Source organism: Penaeus monodon, chromosome 31 (genome assembly GCF_015228065.2).
Source record: "Penaeus monodon isolate SGIC_2016 chromosome 31, NSTDA_Pmon_1, whole genome shotgun sequence".
In the NCBI taxonomy this organism is placed as follows: Eukaryota; Metazoa; Arthropoda; class Malacostraca; order Decapoda; family Penaeidae; genus Penaeus; species Penaeus monodon.
This window is the reverse complement of record NC_051416.1, coordinates 1,673,932-1,674,535: the sequence shown is the minus strand read 5'-3', so window position 1 is coordinate 1,674,535 and position 604 is coordinate 1,673,932. Positions and strand designations below refer to the sequence as shown.

General features: G+C 45.9%; 1 long non-coding RNA gene across 1 annotated transcript in view; it reads right to left on the bottom strand.

Moving 5' to 3' along the window:
• Positions 1 to 604, bottom strand: part of LOC119592970 — a 26,715-nt gene extending 26,111 nt beyond the window's left edge. Inside the window, exon 1 of the long non-coding RNA XR_005230489.1 lies at positions 394 to 604. This is a non-coding gene — a long non-coding RNA (uncharacterized LOC119592970). The remainder of the gene's footprint in view (positions 1 to 393) is intronic.

Here is a 604-nt window from a genome sequence, read left to right as displayed (position 1 = left end):
TTACGCTATTAATTATATCTGTTTCCGCGGACGCAGCATTCAAAAAAGGGGAAGGAATTTTGTTTGTGTAAGCGACGTAAAATCGATACGGTGCTTAGCCAATAGGAAGCGAGATCCGTTAACGTTCCCTGTATGAATGGACGGCGAGCGAGTCACACCGCCATGGAGCATTCTGGAAAAGGGGAGTCCATCTCTCCCCCTAGCGCTTCGCAAATGGCTGAAACTCTATTTGAAAACCAGGTTGAGGTATATCACATTTTTCGGGGGGTGGGAGGGAGAAAGAGAGGAAAAAAAAGGGGGGGAGATATATAGGAGGGATAATATATATTTTTTTTTTGTTTTAAAGTGAAAATACCATTTAGATAAAAGGGTGTGGTGGTGATTTTTACTAACCTTTTTTCCCTCAAGTATTGGAATATGGTTTCCGTGGCGGAGAAGCGGCTGTCCAAAGCGCACTGCTGGAGGACCTCGATGGCCGAGGAAGCGGCGGCAGAGGGGCGGAGTCTGGCGGAGTGTCGCTGGAATAAAACTCATTTTTATGAGTTCCTTTACTTTTTTTTTACGATCACATTCCGCCTCCTTTAACTACCGGACGCGCGTCTTC